Source organism: Gorilla gorilla, chromosome X, assembly GCF_029281585.2.
Source record: "Gorilla gorilla gorilla isolate KB3781 chromosome X, NHGRI_mGorGor1-v2.1_pri, whole genome shotgun sequence".
In the NCBI taxonomy this organism is placed as follows: domain Eukaryota; kingdom Metazoa; phylum Chordata; class Mammalia; order Primates; family Hominidae; genus Gorilla; species Gorilla gorilla.
In genome coordinates, this window is record NC_073247.2 from 98,103,097 (window position 1) to 98,125,496 (window position 22,400).

General features: G+C 37.3%; 1 protein-coding gene and 1 pseudogene across 2 annotated transcripts in view; both read left to right on the forward strand.

The window, feature by feature from the left end:
• Positions 1-20,693, forward strand: part of LOC101137134 (gem-associated protein 8-like) — a 68,786-nt pseudogene extending 48,093 nt beyond the window's left edge.
• Positions 1-22,400, forward strand: part of DACH2 (dachshund family transcription factor 2) — a 675,532-nt gene that overhangs the window by 138,380 nt on the left and 514,752 nt on the right. The window lies entirely within an intron of this gene.

The window sequence follows — 22,400 nt, forward strand, 5'->3', positions numbered from 1 at the left end:
GCAAACCACCATGGCAGGTGTATACCTATGTAACAAACCTGCATGTTCTGCACATGTATCCCAGAACTTAAAGTATACACACACACACACACACACACACACACACATATATATATATGAAATCCTGCTGACTTTTGTACATTGATTTTGTGTCCCACAACTTTACTGAATTTATCAGTTTTAATTTTTTTTTTGGTGTATTCTTTAGGTTTTTCCAAATATAATATTATACCCTCTGCAAACAAGGATAATTTGACTTCTTCCTTTCTAATTTGGATGCCCTTTATATCTTTCTCTTGTCTGATTGCTCTAGCTAAAACGTCCAGTACTACGTTAAATAACAGTGATGAAAGTGGGCATTCTTGTCATGTTCCAGATCTTAAAGGAAAGGCTTTCAGTTTTTCCCCAGTAAGTATGATACTAGCTTTTAGTCTGTCATATATGGCTTATATTATGTTCTTTCTATCCCCAGATTTTTAGGGTATTTATCATGAAGGGGTGTTGAATTTTATCAAATGCCTTTTCAGCATCAATTGAAATGATCATATGGTTGTTGTTCTTCATTCGGTTGATATGACTTATCACAATAATTGATTTGTTTATGTTGAACCATCCTAGTATCCCAAGGACAAATCCACTTGGTCATGATAAATGATCTTTTACGTTTATTGTTGAATTTTGTTTGCTAGTATTTTGTTGAGAATTTTCACAGCAATATTCATCAGAGTTACTGGCCTGTAGTTTTCTTTTCTTTCTTTTTTTTTTTTTATTTGTCTTTGTCTGGTTTTGGAATCAGTAGTACTGGTTTCATAGAATGAGTTTGGAAGCATTCTTCCTCCCCTATTTTTCAGAATTGTTTGAGTAGGATTGGTATTAGTTCTTTAAATGTTTTGTAGAATTCAACAGGAAGTTGTTGGGTTGCAGGCTTTTCTTTACTGGGAGACTGTTCAGCTTCGATCTCATTTCTTCCATCTTGTTACTTTGATCTCATTTCGGCTTCAATCTCATTACTTGTTATTGGTCTGCTCAGGTTTTGAACTTCTTCATGGTTCAATCTTGGTGGGTTATATGTGTTTAGGAAGTTGTCCATTTCTTCTAGATTTTCCAATTTATTGGCATGTAGTTGATCACAGTAGCCACTAATGATTCTTTGAATTTCTCAGTATTAGTTGTAATGTCTCCTTTTATATTTATTTACTTATTTGTATTTATTTGGATCTTCTCTCATTTATTTAATCTTTTTTATTTATTTGAATCTTCTTTCTTCTTTGATCAGCTAGTCTGGCTTATGGTTTGTCAATTTTAACTTTTAAAAATATCAGCCTTTTGTTTCATTCGTTTTTTGCATTATTTTTGTTTCAATTTCATTTATTTTTGTTCTCATGGTGATTTCTTTTTTGCTAGTGATTTTGGGTTTGGTTTGCTCTTGCTTTTGTAGTTCTTTAAGATATCTCATCAGATTGTTTATTTGAAGTTTTACTTCATTTTTGATGTACACACTTATAGCTGTAAACTTTTCTCTTAGTACTGCTATTACTGTATTCCATCAATTTTTGTATGTTGTATTTTTATTATTATTTGTTTTAAGAAAATTTTTCCATCTTATATAATTGATTGACCCACTGGTGATTTAGAAGCATATGGTTTAATTTGTGTATTTATATAGTTTCCAAAATTCCTTTTGTTATTGTTTTGTTTCATTGTGTTCAGAGAAGATGCGTGGTATTATTTCAATTTTTGTGAATGTTTTAAGACTTGTTTTATGACCTAAGATATGGTCTTTTTTTTACAATGATCCACATGCTGAGTAGAGGAATGTGCATTCTGCAGCAGTAGGATGAAATGTTCTGTAAATATCTATTATGTTCATTCAGCCTATATGTGCAGATTATGTCCATTCAATATTTCTTTGTTGATATTCTGTCAGAAAGATCTGTCCAATGCTGAAAGTGGGGTATTGAAGTCTCCAGTTATTACTGTATTGGGGTCTCGCCTCTCTTTAGCTTTAATAATATTTTCTTTATATATTTCGGTGCTCCAGTGTTGGGTGTATATATATATTTAAATTGTTGTATTTTCTTGCTGAATTGACTCCTTTATCATTACATAATGACCTTTGTCTCATAGTTTTTTTTTCTTGAAATCTAGTTTTTCTGATATAAATGTAGGTACTCATGCTCTTTTTTGTTTGCCTTGGCATGGCATATCTTTTTCCTTTATTTTCAGTCTATATGTGTCTTTATAGGTGAAGTGTGTTTCTTATAGGCAACAAATCAATGGTTCTTGTTCTTCCATCCATTCAGCCAGTCTGTTTTGATTGGAGAGTTTAGTCTATTTACATTCATTGTTATTATTGGTAAGTAAGGACTTACTCCTGCCATTTTGTTGTTTGATTTTTGGTAGTTTGTAGTATTCTCCTCCTTCATTTTTTCCCTTCCTGTGTTCCTTTTAGAGAAGGTGGTTTCCTCTGGTGATACTGTTTAGTTTCTTGCTTTATATATATATTTTGGACCCCTTGTATTTTTTTGCTTTAAGGTTAACATGGGAATTGCAAATTTTATTTTATAAACCATTGTTTTAAGCTCATGACAACTTACACTGTTTGCATAAACTTGCAAACAAACAAACAAGCAAAAAGGAAACATAACAATAACTTTATGCCTTAGCTTCATTCTCCAACTTTTAAACTTTTAGTTGTTTCTATTTAAATCTTATTTTACTATGTCTGAAAATGTAGTTGTAGTTATTATTTTTTATTCATTCATTGTTTAGTGTTTCTATATAAAGTAAGAGCATTTACACACCACAGTTACTGTGTCGTAATATTCTGTTTTTTTTCTGTAATTACTATTAATATTACCAGTGAGGATTGTACCATCAGATGATTTCTTATTGCTCATTAATTTTCTTTTGTTTCTCATTGAAGGACTTCATTTAGCATGTCACTTATAATAGGTCTAGGTCTGGTGTTGATGATATCCCTCAGCTTTTGTTTGTCTGGGAAAGTCTTTATTTCTCCTTCATGTTTCAAGGATATTTTTGCCAGATATGCTATTCTAGGGTAAATATATTTTTTTCCTTCAGCATTTTAAATATGTCATGCTACTCTTTACTGGCCTGTGAGGTTTCCATTGAAAAGTCTGCTGCCAGATGTAATGGAGATCCATTGTATGTTATTTGTTTCTTTTCTTTTGCTGCTTTTACTATATTTTCTTTATCTTAGGCCTTTGGGAGTTTGATTATGAAATGCTTTGAGTTAGTCTTCTTTGGGTTAAATCTACTTGGTATTCTATAACCTTCCTGTACATCGATATTGATATCTTTCTCCAGGTTTTGGAAATTCTCTGTTATTATCCCTTTGAATAAACTTTCTACCACTACATTTTTCTCTGCCTGCTCTTTATGGCCCGTAACTCTTATATTTGCTCTTTTGAGTCTATATTCTAGATCGTGTAGGTGTGCTTCATTGTTTTTGTCTTTTTCTTTTATCTCTTCTGACTGTGTATTTTTAAATAGCCTGTTTTCAAGCTCATGAATTTATTCTTCTACTTGATTGATTCTAATTTTAAGACTCTAATGCATTCTTCAGTGTGCCACTTACATTTTTTAACTCCAGAATTTCTGCTTATTTTTGATTATTTCTATATTTTAATTAAATTTATCTGATAGAATTCTGAATTCCTTCTCTGCGTTATGTTGAATTTCTTTGAGTTTTCTCAAAACAGCTATTTTGAATTCTCTATCTAAAAGGTCACATATCTCTGTTTTTCCAGTTTTTGTACCTGGTGCCTTATTTAGTTCATTTGTTGAGGTCATGTTTTCCTAGAGGGTCTTTATGCTTGTATATATTCCTCAGTGTCCGGGAATTGAAGTGTTAGGTATTTTTTGTATTCATCTCAGTCTGTGTTTGTTTGTACCTATCCTTCTTGTGATGGCTTTCCAGATATTTGAAAGGACTTGGGTGATGCAATCTAAGCTGTATGTGCTTTAGGGAGCACCCTAAGCCCAGTTAGCTCTGTGACTCTTGCAGACTCCTAGAGGTATTACCTTGATGGTCTTGGACAAGATTGCAGTGAATTCTCCAGATTTTTAGGAGAGAGATTTTTGTTCTTCTCCCTTACTATCTCCCAAGAAAAGGAGTCTTTCCCTCTGTTCTGAGTCACCTAAAGCTAGAGGTGGAGTGACACAACTACCTCTATGGCCACTACTTCTGTGACTGCACTGGGTCAGACCTGATGCCACCACAGCACTGAGTCTCACCCAAGGCCTGCTCTAACCCCTCCCTGGTTACTGCCTATGTTTGCTCAAGGCCCTGGGGCTCTACAATCAGCAGTAGAAAAGCCTCTAGACCTTTGTCCTTCCCTTCAGAGTGGTGAGCTCCCCCAGACCCCTGGCATATCGAGAGGTGCTGTCTGGGAGGCAGGCCCTAGAGTCACACACCTTAGAGGTGTAATTGTGTATTCTATTGTACTGTGGCTACCCTGGCACTCAAACCACAAGACAGAGTCCTTTTCACTCTTCCCTCCCTTTCTTAAATGCAGAGGAGCCTCACCCAGTGGCTACCAGTACCATAGGCCCACAGGGAATATTGCCAGACTACCACTGATATTTCCTTAAGACCCAGGGCTGTTCACTCAGCTTGTGTTGAATACTCTGACTTTGGACTCACTCTTCAGGGCAGTTGGCTCCCTTCTTGCCCAAGGCAGGTACAGAAATGCTGTACTAGAGCCAAGTCCTGGAATAAGTACCCTCAAGGCTGGTTTGGTGCTCTATTATCCTGTGACAGAGCTCGTACCTAAGGTAGTGAGACAAAGTCTCATTTACTTTTCTCTCTGTTTTTCTCAAGTTGAAGGAGTCTTGCCCTGTAGCCACCATAGCTGGGAGTATGTTGAGTCTCACCTGAAGCCAGCAAGTCTCAGTGTCTCACAGCCCTTGATGTAGTATCTGGGTATCACTGCTGGTTATTCAGGGGCCAATGGCTCTCCAATTAGCAGGTGATGACTTCTTCCAGGTCTTGGTCATTCCCTTCAAGGCAGAAGTTTCCCTTATGGCCTAGGATGGGTCCAGAAATGTTGCTCAGGAGGAAGGTCCTGGAAAGGGTGCCTCATGACTGACCAGTGCCCTATTCTGCTGTGGCTGAGCTGGTATTCAAGATGCAAGACAAAGTCCTCCTCACTCTTATCTCTCCTCTCCTCAAGCAGAAGGATGGGGTATCTTTTGGAACTGCGAGCTGTGCAGCTTGCGGTTAGGGGAGGGTTGATGGAAGCATTCCCTTAGCTGCCTCGGTTGGTGTATAAGCAGGTTTCTTTTATTTATTTATTTATTTATTTATTTATTTATTTATTTATTATTATTATACTTTAAGTTTTAGGGTACATGTGCATAATGTGCAGGTTAGTTACATATGTATACATGTGCCAAGCTGGTGCGCTGCACCCACTAACTCGTCATCTAGCATTAGGTATATCTCCCAATGCTATCCCTCCCCCCTCCCCCACCCCACAACAGTCCCCAGAGTGTGATGTTCCCCTTCCTGTGTCCATGTGTTCTCATTGTTCAATTCCCAACTATGAGTGAGAATATGTGGTGTTTGGTATTTTGTTCTTGCGATAGTTTACTGAGAATGATGATTTCCAATTTCATCCATGTCCCTACAAAGGACATGAACTCATCATTTTTTATGGCTGCATAGTATTCCATGGTGTATGTGTGCCACATTTTCTTAATCCAGTCTATCATTGTTGGACATTTGGGTTGGTTCCAAGTCTTTGCTATTGTGAATAATGCCACAATAAACATACATGTACATGTGTCTTTATAGCAGCATGATTTATAGTCCTTTGGGTATATACCCAGTAATGGGATGGCTGGGTCAAATGGTATTTCTAGTTCTAGATCCCTGAGGAATCGCCACACTGACTTCCACAATGGTTGAACTAGTTTACAGTCCCACCAACAGTGTAAAAGTGTTCCTGTTTCTCCACATGCTCTCCAGCACCTGTTGTTTCCTGACTTTTTAAAGATTGCCATTCTAACTGGTGTGAGATGGTATCTCATTGTGGTTTTGATTTGCATTTCTCTGATGGCCAGTGATGGTGAGCATTTTTTCATGTGTTTTTTGGCTGCATAAATGTCTTCTTTTGCGAAGTGTCTGTTCATGTCCTTTGCCCACTTTTTGATGGGGTTGTTTGTTTTTTCTTGTAAATTTGTTTGAGTTCATTGTAGATTCTGGATATTAGCCCTTTGTCAGACGAGTAGGTTGCAAAAATTTTCTCCCATTTTGTAGGTTGCCTGTTCACTCTGATGGTAGTTTCTTTTGCTGTGCAGAAGCTCTTTAGTTTAATTAGATCCCATTTGTCAATTTTGTCTTTTGTTGCCATTGCTTTTGGTGTTTTGGACATGAAGTCCTTGCCCATGCCTATGTCCTGAATGGTAATGCCTAGGTTTTCTTCTAGGGTTTTTATGGTTTTAGGTCTGACGTTTAAGTCTTTAATCCATCTTGAATTGATTTTTGTATAAGGTGTAAGGAAGGGATCCAGTTTCAGCTTTCTACATATGGCTAGCCAGTTTTCCCAGCACCATTTATTAAATAGGGAATCCTTTCCCCATTGCTTGTTTTTCTCAGGTTTGTCAAAGATCAGATAGTTGTAGATATGCCGCATTATTTCTGAGGGCTCTGTTCTGTTCCATTGATCTATATCTCTGTTTTGGTGCCAGTACCATGCTGTTTTGGTTACTGTAGCCTTGTAGTATAGTTTGAAGTCAGGTAGTGTGATGCCTCCAGCTTTGTTCTTTTGGCTTAGGATTGACTTGGCGATGCAGGCTCTTTTTTGGTTCCATATGAACTTTAAAGTAGTTTATTTCCAATTCTGTGAAGAAAGTCATTGGTAGCTTGATGGGGATGGCATTGAATCTGTAAATTACCTTGGGCAGTATGGCCATTTTCATGGTATTGATTCTTCCTACCCATGAGCATGGAATGTTCTTCCATTTGTTTGTATCCTCTTTTATTTCCTTGAGCAGTGGTTTGTAGTTCTTCTTGAAGAGGTCCTTCACATCCCTTGTAAGTTGGATTCCTAGGTATTTTATTCTCTTTGAAGCAATTGTGAATGGGAGTTCACTGATGATTTGGCTCTCTGTTTGTCTGTTGTTGGTGTATAAGAATGCTTGTGATTTTTGTACATTGATTTTGTATCCTGAGACTTTGCTGAAGTTGCTTATCAGCTTAAGGAGATTTTGGACTGAGACAATGGGGTTTTCTAGGTATACAATCATGTCATCTGCAAACAGGAACAATTTGACTTCCTCTTATCCTAATTGGATACCCTTTATTTCCTTCTCCTGCCTAATTGCCCTGGCCAGAATTTCCAACACTATATTGAATAGGAGTGATGAGAGAGGGCATCCCTGTCTTGTGCCAGTTTTCAAAGGCAATGCTTCCAGTTTTTGCCCATTCAGTATGACATTGGCTGTGGGTTTGTCATAGATAGCTCTTATTATTTTGAAATACATCCCATCAATACCTAATTTATTGAGAGTGTTTAGCATGAAGGGTTGTTGAATTTTGTCAAAGGCCTTTTCTGCATCTATTGAGATAATCATGTGGTTTTTGTCTTTGGTTCTGTTTATATGCTAGATTACATTTATTGATTTTCGTATATTGAACCAGCCTTGCATCCCAGGGATGAAGCCCACTTGATCATGGTGGATAAGCTTTTTGATGTGCTGCTGGATTCGTTTTGCCAGTATTTTATTGAGGATTTTTGCATCAATGTTCATCAAGGATATTGGTCTAAAATTCTCTTTTTTGGTTGTGTCTCTGCCCAGCTTTGGTATCAGAATGATGCTGGCCTCATAAAATGAGTTAGGGAGGATTCCCTCTTTTTCTATTGATTTGAATAGTTTCAGAAGGAATGGTACCATTTCCTCCTTGTACCTCTGGTAGAATTTGGCTGTGAATCCATCTGGTCCTGGACTCTTTTTGGTTGGTAAGCTATTGATTATTGCCACAATTTCAGATCCTGTTATTGGTCTATTCAGAGATTCAACTTCTTCCTGGTGTAGCCTTGGGAGAGTGTATGTGTCGAGGAATTTATCCATTTCTTCTAGATTTTCTAGTTTATTTGCGTAGAGGTGTTTGTAGTATTCTCTGATGGTAGTTTGTATTTCTGTGGGATCGGTGGTGATATCCCCTTTATCATTTTTTATTGTGTCTATTTGATTCTTCTCTCTTTTATTCTTTATTAGTATTGCTAGCAGTCTATCAATTTTGTTGATCCTTTCAAAAAACCAGCTCCTGGATTCATTAATTTTTTGAAGGGTTTTTTGTCTCTATATCCTTCAGTTCTGTTCTGATTTTAGTTATTTCTTGCCTTCTGCTAGCTTTTGAATGTGTTTGCTCTTGCTTTTCTAGTTCCTTCAATTGTGATGTTAGGGTGTCAATTTTGGATCTTTCCTGCTTTCTCTTGTGGGCATTTAGTGCTATAAATTTCCCTCTACAGACTGCTTTGAATGCGTCCCAGAGATTCTGGTATGTTGTGTCTTTGTTCTCGTTGGTTTCAAAGAACATCTTTATTTCTGCCTTCATTTCGTTATGTACCCAGTAGTCATTCAGGAGCGGGTTGTTCAGTTTCCATGTAGTTGAGCAGTTTTGAGTGAGTTTCTTAATCCTGAGTTCTAGTTTGATTGCACTGTGGTCTGAGAGACAGTTTGTTATAATTTCTGTTGTTTTACATTTGCTGAGGAGAGCTTTACTTCCAAGTATGTGGTCAATTTTGGAATAGGTGTGGTGTGGTGCTGAAAAAAATGTATATTCTGTTGATTTGGGGTGGAGAGTTCTGTAGATGTCTATTAGGTCTGCTTAGTGCAGAGCTGAGTTCAATTCCTGGGTATCCTTGTTGCCTTTCTGTCTCGTTGATCTGTCTAATGTTGACAGTGGGGTGTTAAAGTCTCCCATTATTAATGTGTGGGAGTCTAAGTCTCTTTGTAGGTCACTCAGGACTTGCTTTATGAATCTGGGTGTTCCTGTATTGGGTGCATATATATTTAGGATAGTTAGCTCTTCTTGTTGAATTGATCCCTTTACCATTATGTAATGGCCTTCTTTGTCTCTTTTGATCTTTGTTGATTTAAAGTCTGTTTTATCAGAGACTAGGATTGTAACCCTGCCTTTTTTTGTTTTCCATTTGCTTGGTAGATCTTCCTCCATCCTTTTATTTTGAGCCTATGTATGTCTCTGCACGTGAGATGGGTTTCCTGAATACAGCACACTGATGGGTCTTGACTCTTTATCCAATTTGCCAGTCTGTGTCTTTTAATTGGAGGATTTAGTCCATTTACATTTAAAGTTAATATTGTTATGTGTGAATTTGATCCTGTCATTATGATGTTAGCTGGTTATTTTCCTTGTTAGTTGATGCAGTTTCTTCCTAGTCTTGATGGTCTTTACATTTTGGCATGATTTGGCAGCGGCTGGTACCGGTTGTTCCTTTCCATGTTTAGCGCTTCCTTCAGGAGCTCTTTTAGGGCAGGCCTGGTGGTGACAAAATCTCTCAGCATTTGCTAGTCTGTAAAGGATTTTATTTCTCCTTCACTTATGAAGCTTAGTTTGGCTGGATATGAAATTCTGGGTTGAAAATTCTTTTCTTTAAGAATGTTGAATATTGGCCCCCACTCTCTTCTGGCTTGTAGAGTTTCTGCCGAGATCAGCTGTTAGTCTGATAGGCTTCCCTTTGAGGGTAACGTGACGTTTCTCTCTGGCTGCCCTTAACATTTTTTCCTTCATTTCAACTTTGGTGAATCTGACAATTATGTGTCTTGGAGTTGCTCTTCTCGAGGAGTATCTTTGTGGCGTTCTCTGTATTTCCTGAATCTGAAATGTTGGCCTGCCTTGCTGGATTGGGGAAGATCTCCTGGATAATATCCTGCAGAGTGTTTTCCAACTTGGTTCCATTCTCCCCGTCACTTTCAGGTACACCAATCAGATGTAGATTTGGTCCTTTCACATAGTCCCATATTTCTTGGAGGCTTTGCTCGTTTCTTTTTATTCTTTTTTTTCTAAACTTCCCTTCTCGCTTCATTTCATTCATTTCATCTTCCATCGCTGATACACTTTCTTCCAGTTGATCGCATCGGCTCCTGAGGCGTCTGCATTCTTCACGTAGTTCTTGAGCCTTGGTTTTCAGCTCCATCAGCTCCTTTAAGCACTTCTCTGTGTTGATTATTCTAGTTATACATTCTTCTAAATTTTTTTCAAAGTTTTCAACTTCTTTGCCTTTGGTTTGAATGTCCTCCCGTAGCTCAGAGTAATTTGATCGTCTGAAGCCTTCTTCTCTCAGCTTGTCAAAGTCATTCTCCATCCAGCTTTGTTCCGTTGCTGGTGAGGAACTGCATTCCTTTGGAGGAGGAGAGTCGCTCTGCGTTTTAGAGTTTCCAGTTTTTCTGTTCTGTTTTTTCCCCATCTTTGCGGTTTTTCCTACTTTTGGTCTTTGATGATGGTGATGTACAGATGGGTTTTTGGTGTGGATGTCCTTTCTGTTTGTTAGTTTTCCTTCTAACAGAGAGGGCCCTCAGCTGCAGGTCTGTTGGAGTACTCTGTGTGAGGTGTCAGTCTGCCCCTGCTGGGGGGGTGCCTCCCAGTTAGGCTGCTCCCCAGTTAGGCTGCTCGGGGGTCAGGGGTCAGGGACCCACTTGAGGAGGCAGTCTGCCCGTTCTCAGATCTCCAGCTGCGTGCTGGGAGAACCACTGCTCTCTTCAAAGCTGTCAGACAGGGACATTTAAGTCTGCAGAGGTTACTGCTGTCTTTTTGTTTGTCTGTGCCCTGCACCCAGAGGTGGAGCCTACAGAGGCAGGCAGGCCTCCTTGAGCTGTGGTGGGCTCCACCCATTTCGAGCTTCCCGGCTGCTTTGTTTACCTAAGCAAGCCTGGGCAATGGCGGGCGCCCCTCCCCCAGCCTCGCTGCCGCCTTGCAGTTTGATCTCAGACTGCTGTGCTAGCAATCAGCAAGACTCCGTGGGCGTAGGACCCTCCAAGCCAGGTGCGGGATATAATCTGATGCCCCGTTTTTTAAGCCCGTCGGAAAAGCGCAGTATTCGGGTGGGAGTGACCCGATTTTCCAGGTGCCCTCTGTCACCCCTTTCTTTGACTAGGAAAGGGAACTCCCTGACCCCTTGCGCTTCCGGCGTGAGGCAATGCCTCACCCTGCTTCGGCTCGCGCACGGTGCGCGCACCCACTGACCTGCGCCCACTGTCTGGCACGCCCTAGTGGGATGAACCCAGTACCTCACATGGAAATGCAGAAATCACCCGTCTTCTGCGTCGCTCAGGCTGGGAGCTGTAGACTGCAGCTGTTCCTATTCACTCTAAGCAGGTTTCATACCCAACCAGTTCACTCTTTCTGGGCCCAGTTTAACACTTCGGCTTGCTCAGGAGTTGTGATCCTCTTGGTGTTGACTGTCTTTCAAGTTTATTTGCGGCCCCAGAACACTTTAGCCCATGGTGGTGAGGCTTGTGGGAACTCCAGTTTGGACCACTAGGATTGACAATTCCCCTCTGACTAGGGCTGGTTTAAATGCTCTCTCCTTGGTCGGACATCAGCTGAGTTTGGTCGGGTTTTGCTTTTTGTTGTAAGAGGGCAACACTGAGTTTGATGCCTCACAATTGCTATGATTTCTTTCTCCTCAGACACAGAAATGGTCTCCACAATAAGCTTCAAAAGACAGAGGAGCCAGGGGGATTTGGGAGGGGTGGGATCAGAGAACAAGATTTTTTTTTTTGTACTTCTTCAGTGCCTCTTTCAGTGATTTTGAAGTTATAATCAGGTACTATGAGTGCTCACCTGATTTTTGGTTCTTATGAAGGGGTGTGTGTGTGTGTGTGTGTGTGTATAGATAGTTGTTAAATTGATATCCTTTGGTGGGGAAAATGATTGGTGAAACCTATTCTGCCATCTTGCCTTGAACACCTAATTAAAATTTTGGATGCAATAATAATTTAACTTTTTTACCAAAAATTATTTGTGAAAATTATATATGAAATATCTTGTTAGTTCATGACATATTTGATATAATTTGTGACAAATACATCACCTCAACTATATGTCAACTTTAATCTTTATTATTAGAGATCCCATGTTCAAGTTTGCCTATAAGTGAAAGAATTAGTGGCAGTGTGTTTTATAAATTTATATTAGAGGTTAATCTTATTTTTTCATTATTAGACCCTCTTTGTTACTGTGCTTTCTTTTGGTTTGTCTCTAAAATGAGTACCAATAGAATCCTTTTGATAACAAATGTATTTTGAGATGTATACATACATATCACTTTGATTAAAAATCATTCACAAAAATATTTGGTAAAATTTATTACATATATACTGGAGACTTTACACATTTTACTAGGCTTATTCATTTTATTATGGTAGATCATTCTTGAGAATCCAGGTTGTGGGGGGCATGTATAGATTGTGCACAAAAGATAAAATAATACACATGACTGGTAGTATCTTGTTGGTAGATAGTGAACTAAGAAACAGGGATGTAGCACATATTTAGACACATGTCATAACATACACATGCATGCACATATATGCAAACATACGTTTTCTGGCTTCAGAGTCATATATAGAAACATATACAGTCCTATAAATAATAATCGTGTATATATATTTATATAATAATTAGAGCACTTAACACAATGAAAAACATTACAATTGTACACATAGGAACCATTGGTCTGGCTACTGTATAATAGGGTAAGTAGCTCAATTTTCAGAATATTATGGGGTTAGAGAAAAAATAGCTTCGACCTTCTTAGGACATTCTTTTGGGCATTCTTTCCAAAGGCCAAGGGACAAACAAGACCAAATTCTCAGTCCATGGGTCACATCTAGCTCTCACTCTAATCTGATACAACCTCCATCACTACACAGTGATAGCGAGTACGTTTCTGTTTTCTGCTGTAAAAAATTAATTTGTCAGTTGCAGTGGTGTGTGAGCAGCTGTCTGAACACCTAAGCATATAGCAACCCCATCATAGGAGGTTAGTTGTAATAGGAATAGGTGGTCCTGTAATTATATGATTTTATGTGGAACATTTTAGAAGCCTTCTAAATGAAATCTCTTCCTGACAAGAGTAATGACAAAAAGATAATTTATTGGAAAGCAGTCAGATTGTATAAGGCTGTTAAATTACTCTACTACAGGTGAATCAGGGGCTAAGTGTGTTAAATTGGTGATAGCTGAATTGTTACTGATAACGCTCAATGTCACACCATATTATGTTGGCTTAGAAAATGTTTCATGCTCTATTCTTATTGTTATCAGAAGTACAATCTCTGGATAAAGGAGAAAGTAAAAATATTTCCTCTAGTAGATAATTGTAGACATTTATATATAGTCAATGGGATATTAATAGGGAAATCATGTACTTTATTTTCCAAACTGGAACACTTTTGAACGTGAAAGTGACCACTATTAATAATTACATCACAACAACAGGCATAAACAAGGAAGCAGGTTCAGGGAAATTGGGATGTATAGTTACTCTAAGAATGACATATAAAACTTGACAAGATAGTTCCACAGGTGACTCAGGCCTGGCCAGCAGTGAACCTCCTTGCCTTCTGCCTTCTATTGAAGTGACATTTGTATAAATGAATTGGTTTCCATGTTATAGGTATTCATTTCATAATATGAGGATATAATGTGGTTCCTGAGCGCATTGTTTGTATTGGTTTTGCTTTAGAGCCCTAGAAATGTTTGAATGTAGTAGTGTGTTGCAGCATCATTACATAGAGATGGCTGGTACAATGGCTGTCATCCAAAATGATATATTTCCAAAATTCTCAGTAGTGTTTTGACCCTCTTGGTCTACCTCCAGTTTCTGTTTCCTTCTTATGATTTTTGTGGGAGGCTGATTTCTGATTTAAGAAAACATGTTATATTTTATTTGCTTCCTCTTTTAAATCTATTTTTCTGCACAACTGACTAATATGAATATTGTAGTTAATAGAGGCTTACAAGAAACACTCTTAATTCTCTTGTTTTCTCTAACGATATCTCACTGTGGCCTCTTAGATAAATGACCAAGTGGTTTTGTTGACATATTTATGAAGTTTTATAATAGAATAAACTGGGTAAAGTGCATTTTATGGAGCTTACTTAGGTTTTTAGTTTAAAGACAATATAGCCACAAGGAGTAGTACTATTTCAATAAACCCCAAACTAAGTCATTTTCATCCACAATTCTTTAATTCTCTGTTAAAAATGTCATTGTAAAGATGATCTTTATACTTTTGAAAAGTACCTAATTAGATCAATCATTCCAGGTATCTCTGAATTATTTTTACAAAAAAGGTTTCAGAGTTCAGGTCCAACTTGTAAAATGATGGCAAAAATTATTTTAGCTGTGAATTGTTTGGCTTATTCATATTTCTTTTTGTTTTTCTGCACCTTTTGTATATTACTAGATTTACATAATTTTCATAATAGTTTGAAGAAAACCACAGTGAAGTTTAAAATTTGTTGTGACTGTGAAACTGTGCTGTTGAATGATAAGGACACTCCACCCTGTTCATTGGCTAAGAGGAAATGTAATCAAAGTATTGTCTTTGTTCAGTCCATAGTCAATTTGCATTATTTCTTAATTTGTATCTTTAGAGTCTGGGATATATTGAGTTTAGAAAGTTTCTTTTTACTCTGTCAACATCTTTTAAAACAATTTCTGATTTGTACCCAAATATTTTAGTTGCTTCAAGCTTTACTTTTATAAGTTACACATATGTTATTTGTGAATATACAGTATCTTTTTTGAAGGAGAATACGTAATGTTGGTTGCCTTTTATAATTAAGCTACTGTGGATGAACCTTTTATGACAAATAAGAGACAATTTTGTTATGACTCTTATGTTACACTGTGATGCAGTTCTCTCTACTTTTCCATGCCCCCAATGAGGGGGTTTTCATTCTATTTCAGCTTCCTTATATCCAGTGACATGTGTATAATAGATCATGTTCAGCTTAGCAGTGATTCTGACAGTGATCAGCAGAAAGTAGATACTCAGTACTTCTTTGCTGGATCTATGTTAGCTATTGAATTTCTTTTTGCATCTCATAGAAATATGTGTGTCGAGATATGATTACTTAAGGAATACTCAGGACAATGGGGAGCTGTTATGGTTGCTTTAGGCTGGGTTTGTTTTACCTACAATGGGGAAGAGAGTGACTACCACCCAAAATTTGTTTTATATTCTGAGAAGTCTCAGGTTTATTTCATAACTTGAAAAAAATGTCGGTGTTTTTCAAATGAAGAAGCAAAAATTTTCAAATAATATGCATCCACATAGAGCTTGGCTTAAAATCAGGGCCATTTGTGGCATTTCTTCCCCTTTGGCCTCCTCCATTTGTCAGCTTTTTGAGAAGGTGTATATATTTCCATAAAATTCACAGTTGGCTGACAGTAACAACATAAAACTTATTTTAGAGATTATCATTGTATTTTTAAAATTTTTTATTGGTACATGATATTTGTACATATTTATGGGATACATGATAACTTTTGTTACATGCATAGAATGTGTAATGATCAACTAGACGGGTATCCAACATGTTGAGTGTTTAGCATTTCTATGTGTTGGGAACATTTCAAGTCCTCTGTTTCAGTTGTTTTGAAATATACAATACATTGTTGTTAACTATAGTCACCCTACCCTGATATAGAACATTAGGACTTATTCTAACTCTATGTTTGTACCCATTAGCTGTTAATTATATAGGCATCTCAAATAGAATATTTAATGAAGAACCTTGAAGGAACTGAACTTTACTTCTTTGCGAAAGAAAATTGCATAATAGTGCTTAAGAAAAATGTGTATATTTAATTTCATACTGCTAATGTTGGGTTTTAATGGTATTTCACTTTACTAATGGATTTTCTCATTTTGTATTACTTTTATTTTAATCATGAGAAAGACTTGTTTTTAAAAAGTTTATTTTATTAGTATTCCAGTTCTTAATTTATCGCAAGGACAAAAAACCAAACACTGCATGTTCTCACTCATAGGTGGGAATTGAACAATGAGAACGCATGGACACAGGAAGGGGAACATCACACACCGGGGCCTGTTGTGGGGTGGGGGGGCGGGGAGGGATAGCATTGGGAGATATACCTAATGTAAATGATGAGTTAATGGGTGCAGCACACCAACATGGCACATGTATACATATGTAACAAACCTGCACATTGTGCACATGTACCCTAAAACTTAAAGTATAATAATAAAAAAAAGTTTAGCCCAATAAAAATAAGCAAAAATAAAATTCAGGTGGGTCCTCTTCATTTAAATACTCAGTGGCTTTATACTTGAATACTTGACTATACAATTTATAGTTATATTAGTCAGGGTATTGCACATGGAAATTGTATTTTGCTATTTTCTGTGCTCATTCAGCTTCCTTTGATTTAAAATTATTAAAATGGAATAAATATTTAGCACCAGCTAAGAAAAGTTTTATTTCAAACTGAAGCAGTACAAAGGTTATTGGCCATATTGTGAACAATGTAGTATGAAGTGGATTCCTTTAGTTGTTCACTTATTAAGGAAGGTAACTGGAAGAAGGGAAAAAGAATACAATGTTTGTGTTATTTGTGGCCTATATTGCCCTTCAAATACTGAAGTAACACATTGGACTTAAGAATGGTAAGAGGAATAAAGATTATAAAGCATATACAAAAATCCATTATTTGGGGCTTTCTCTTACATCAGTCATGGAAAAATTTGGCATGGGAGAGAAAAGTGATGGAATTATTTGTATGTTCTATAATACTAATAAAGAACATCATAAAAATTTATTAGTCAAAGTTTTCCAGCAAGACAATGGATTGTGCAACAGATACGTCTAATGTAGCAGAATTTTCTTTGTTTTATCAGTGCCAAATACAGGTTCATAAATATATTACTGAAGACATTTTAATTTTAAAGCCTTGCCCTTCTGCTTCAGTGATAAAAAATTATTTTTGAAATTCAAGGAAGATTATTCTTGAAATATAAAAAAACTGCCCTGTGGTCAATGATAGTCTTAACTACCTGTCAATCAAAAGCAGAAGTTTGTTGAGACATTTAATTACAAGGTAATGTAGTCATCAAAATGTCATTGTGGTAACTGACAGCTCATTTTGGACTGAAAGTGTGCAACTACCTCCCCTGAGGTCAGAGATGTTTGGAGGTTAACTTAGTAATGACAAATCCTTTATTATCACATTATGACATTGAAAAAATGTAATTACACTAATAAATTAATAACAGTAATAAAATGACAGTCATGATTGCATAATGTACAAGTTGTCAACTGCGTTTTTGTTACATGGTTGGAATTTTTATCTTATCAGTATATTTGCAGTATGTTAATTGTCCTGAATATGGCACAGACACAGAAGGATTTCTAACATTTTTCAAATGCCATGGTCTATACTTATGGGAGTCCAGTGTATCCATACTTTGATTCTACTTATATTCTTCCCACCTCTTTCTCTTCTGCTGTTTTACAAAGCCTTAAAATAAATAAGGAGAATTTGCAATTACCACCCGACCCAGTGTTAATGTGTAGTTAATGTCCTTTTTATATGGGAAAGTTTTGACTTCTGTCTGAAGAAAATTTTGGCTTAAATGTCTTGTACTTAATGCATCCAGAAAAAAATGAAAGGAAAAGGACAGGGTTTTATACATATATATTTTATTTTATTTTATTATTTTATTTTGTTTCATTTTAAATAGCTGTAGATGCAATCTTTGACTTCCTAACTTTGCATAAATATAGAAAGTAGATCTCCTTAGTATTTAACTTCCTTCTGCCTTGAAATCTTCCAGTTAATATAACTAGGAGCTGGCTAATAATAGGTTTATGCGTGTAGTGTTCTAGCCGTGAGTTGGCACTTGATAGTTGACATTTATTTATAAAGAGAACTTGTGGAAAAAATGATTAGTTGGCTACTGTTTTCATTGACCTGAATTATAGAGAATTAATTGTATGCCTTTTCAAACATTTCCATGGGGTAACAGATGACCTTTTAAAATGGTGATTTGCCCGTTCTTTTTATATTTGCTTGCAATTCTTTATTTATATCTTCTCCTGAGTGCACTTAGAAACTTCTGGGTGTGCTGGGAAGAAAAGGTTTGCTCTTTGGTACCCAAGTCAGAAAGTTTACCCATGTCTCTGCCAGGACCATAGATTTAATAAACTGTTAAAAGGACTGATTTCTTTGAGAGAAGTTTGAAAGTAGTATACAATAGCTTTTAGATTATGTATTATTTATATATCTATATATAGCACATATATTTAATATATAATAATTAGGAAGCTTACATTGTTTTTTCCTCAAAGGAAAGAAGGAATGCTCCAGAGTCAAATATGTTTTAGGGGAGCCTAAAGATTCTTAAGAATTCATTGGTAATATGGCTGTGCAGTGTTTTGCAAGTTTGAAAAGACGATAAATGATAATAATAACCAATATGTATTGAGTAAATTTTACTATGTTCTCAGCACTTATTAAGAAGATAGCAATGCTAACACAAACAATATTCCCAAAATGTATGAAGAGGTACTATTATTATCTTCATATTGCAGATGAGAAACTGAAGCACAGAGCAGGTAAGTAGCTTGCCTCAAATTATACATCTATTATGTTGTGGAGGTGGGATTCAAACGCAGACATTGTGGCCCCATAGTCCATGTTCTTAAACCACTAAGGATATTGGAGGAAAACGTACGTAAAGAGCACTGCACCAGGAATCAGGAGACTTGAATTTTAGCTTTACTGCTACTAAATAGTCCTTATGGTCTTGCACAAGGTTACTCTGTGGTCCCAAGTTTCCTCACTCCTAAAAATGGACACGTTCATGGGTCTGTAATCTGGTTTTATGAGAACTCTGAAAGCAGACATTCTTTTTGCGTTCACTTTTTGACCATAGAGCTTTCCATTTCCATTTGTTATGTTGGCTATAGAGGGTGAGGTTAAACAAAAAGCAATATGGGTCCAAATGTGAAATAGAACATATTAGTCTGAGCTGTCCAAAGACAGAATAGACTTATTTAAACAAATGGTGCATTTACCATCAAGTGGAAATGTTCAATCAGAGGATGGATGACCAGTTAGTGGGGTACTGAAGAGAGGACTCCAGTATCAGTTGGGAAGTGGGATACACCAGATGACTTTTAATATTTCTTTCTACCTTGGGATTTTATGTTTCTGCAAATCTCATCAATATTTCATTCATTCATTTAACAAAAGCAATCTACCTGTAATGATATATAAGTACATATGTATAATTATGTGAACATACTATATATATATCTTTCTGTACCCATAACCTGACTTATAGAGTGAATCTTGCAAGAATTTCATCTATTAAAAATAATAAATACTATTCAAAGCCATCTACAGATTCAGTGCAATCCCTAGCAATGACATTCTTCACAGAAATAAAAAACACAATCTGAAAATTCGTATGGAACCACAAAAGACTCAGAATAGTCAAAACAATCTTGAGTAGAACAAAGCTGGAGGTATCACACTACCTGACTTCAAAATATACTATAGTTATAGTAACCAAAACAGCATGCCATTGACATAAAAACAGACTGATAAACTACTGAAACAAAATAAAGAGTCCAGATAAATCCATGCATTTACAGACAACTGATTTTTCTGCCAAGAACACACAATGGGGGAAAGAACAGCTGCTTCAATAACTGGTGCTAGGAAAACTGGATATCCACATGTAGAAGAATGGAACTAGACCCCTCTCTCTTACCCTATACAAAAATCACCTCGGAGTTGCCCTGGCAACAGCCTTCCCCTGACTACTCCTCTGTCTCTCCAGTGAAAAATGGGCCTCTGCTTGCCCACTGCTCAGAAGCTGCAAGCTGTGTACTCATGAATTTTGGAGCCCATTTGGACTTTCATAATCAGTGATGGCAGTAAAGGAATCAACTTTGAGAGCTACTGAGTTTTGGTTCTCTCATCCGGTGTATTTACGTTATTGGCAACATTATCATCATGTCATGGCTTGGATGCAAAGCCACCAGAATGCCTGTAGGAAGGCTGTGGAATCCTATTTCAGTCTTCCATGGTCATTTCCTCCTGCAGTTCTTCCCTGAAGAGCTTACGATAACCAGGCTGGATATCCTATGTCCTTCTCTGACCATCACATGGCCTGGCAGGACTCCTACCTCCGTTCTGCAGATTTCAGAAGGTCTGGGCAGCATCCACATGACAGCAGTAGGATCCAGGCATCCACAAGAGAAGACCAAGCTTAGCCTAAAGAGGAGGAGATGGAGACAAAGTCAGATGGGGTGGTAGAATGCGACCTAAGCAATATGGAAGTCACCCAGGACCTCTGCCAGTACTTTGCAGAGACCCAGAGGCACAGAGAAGACCAATGGTGGCAGCAGCAGCTGGATGCAGAATACCTGGATGACTACATGAACGCTGACCACGACCTGTACTACAACATCTACTGGTCAGTGGAGCCCCTGACTAAGAGGCCCAGTGAGCAGCAACAGACTGAGAATAAAACATTTGTTTGGGAGAGTGCCACCAAGATCCAGGCCATGGAGGCTGCAGTGCAGCTGAGCTTTGACAAGCACTGTGACAGAAAAGCAGCCCAAGTATTGGCTGGTCATCACCCTGAAGTTCTGAGCACTGGGCACAGGGACCCCTGAGAGTGCTTTCTGACAGAGTCCCCAGCCTCACCCTTTTTGGGGGGTACACGCTCTATATCTCTCCTTCTGTACAATTCTCACGGAAAGGGGAATTTGTAGTGAGGCACAGCATGTTCACCAATGTCCCAGTTGGCCTGTCATGGGTGTATGTACTATGCCAGCCCCTTAGCGGTCAGCCAGATGTGTACTGTTGACAACATGTGAAATTTTCTCCTGATATAAAATGATAATTTTGTATATATTACACTGTTTTTTGATGTTGTCAATAACAGTTCAATTCATTAAAGTTCTTGCCTAGAAAAAAAAATAAACTCAAAATGGTTTAAAGACTCAAATATAAGGCTCGAAACTATAGAACTACTAAAAGAACAAGCACAGGAGAAATGCTTCATGATATTGTTCAGGGCAAGGATTTTTTGGGTAAGACCCCAAATTATAGACTAGAAAAGCAGAAACAGACAAGTGGGATTTCATCAAACTAAAATGCTTCTGCATAGCAAAGGAAATAATTAACAGAGTGAAGAGACAACATATAGAATGGGAGAGAATATTTATAAACAATGCGTCTGACAAGGGGTCGATATCAGGAATATATATAACAAAATCAAACAACTCGATAGCAGAAAAAAAACACCCTAAATAATCTGATTTAAAAATAGGCAAAAGACCTGAATAGATATTTCTCAAAAGAAGATATACAAATGACACATAACCAGCAGGTATATGACAAAATTTTCAACATCACTCAACATCAGGGAAATGCAAATCAAAACCACAATGAGATGTCATCTCACACCAGTTAGAATGGCTATCGTCAAAAAGACAAAAAAAAACTAACAAATGCTGGCAATGATACGGTTAAAAGAGAACTTTTATACACAGTTGGTGGGAATGTAAATTAGTATAGTCATATGGGAAATACTATGGAGGTTTCTCAAAAAATGAAAATTAGAACTACATATAATTTAACAATCCTACTGCTGAATATATATCCAAAGAAATTGAAATTAATTTGTCAAAGAGATACCTATACTCCCGTCTCTATTCCAGCACTATTTGTATTAGCCAAGATATGAAATCAACCTAAATGTCCATCAAAAGATGAATAGCTAAAGAAAATGTAGTATTTATAAACAATGGAATGTTACTCAGCTACAAAAAAGAATGAAATCCTGTTATTTGCAGCAACATGGATAAACCTGGAGGACGTTATGTTAGGTAAAATGAGCCAGGCACCAAAGGACAAATATCACATCATCTTACTCATATGTGAAACCTAAATAAGTTGATGTCTGTGATGGTTAATACTGAGTGTCAACTTGATTGGATTGAGGGATACAGAGTATTAATCCTGGGTGTGTCTGTGTGGGTGTTGCCCAAAAGAGATTAACATTTGAGTCAGTGGGCTGGGGAAGGCAAATCCAGCCTTAATCTGGTGGGAAAATCTAATCAGCTTCCAGGAAATACAAAGCAGGCAGAAAAACATGAAAAGTCAAGATGACCCTAGCCTCCTAGCCTACATGTGTCTCCTGTGCTGGATGCTTCCTTCTCTCAAACATCGGACTCCAAGTTCTTCAATTTTGCAAGTTGGACTGGCTCTCCATGCTCCTCAGCTTGCACACAGCCTATTGTGGGACCTTGTGATTATGTAAGTTAATACTCAGTAAACTCATATATATGTCCT